The sequence below is a fragment of the Pteropus vampyrus genome, unplaced genomic scaffold (assembly GCF_000151845.1).
Source record: "Pteropus vampyrus isolate Shadow unplaced genomic scaffold, Pvam_2.0 Scaffold3756, whole genome shotgun sequence".
Classification (NCBI taxonomy): domain Eukaryota; kingdom Metazoa; phylum Chordata; class Mammalia; order Chiroptera; family Pteropodidae; genus Pteropus; species Pteropus vampyrus.
This window is the reverse complement of record NW_011892537.1, coordinates 5955-6657: the sequence shown is the minus strand read 5'-3', so window position 1 is coordinate 6657 and position 703 is coordinate 5955.

The window sequence follows — 703 nt, the reverse complement described above, 5'->3', positions numbered from 1 at the left end:
TAAATACTTGTTTAATAGTCTTTGGAAATGTATTTTCTCAAACTCGCATAGTTTACAGAGTTTTGGGGGCTCGGATACCTAGGAATGAGAAGGAAGCACAAATATACATATTTACATAAAAATTCAGACATGTATATATATACGAATATATATTATACGATACTGATAAAAATGTATGAAATATATAGTAGGTTACAAACTTTCAAAGTGCGTCATTTCTTAAATCACATGGATATGAGCTAGGTTGACAAGTTAAAATTGGAACACCCATATTTGTATAATTGCTCAATAAATTTCATTGCAGGGTCTTCTGAATCACAGATACCCTTATTAATTTTACTTTTCCGTAATTATGTGAAATAGACTTCCTGGCTCTATATTATTTATATAGAACAGTAAGGAAAGTAAGTTAGGTGGACGCACCGAACAGCCGCGTGCCGTTCACGTCCTGTGTGACACGCCTGCCTGGCAGTGTCAGCGACCAAACCAGACACAGCTCCCGGGCCCCCTGGGGCTTCCAGTCTCCTGGTAGATTCTGACAACAAATCATAAACATCATAAATAAGTGTATTAAATAGTATATCAGAACGTGAGCAGGGCCGCAGAGGGAAAAACAGAGCAGGGTGAGGGAGGTCGGCCATGCCAGGGTGGGAGTTGGGGTGCAAGAAGGCGTTGGGGGTGGATCACATGGAGAACGCGGGCA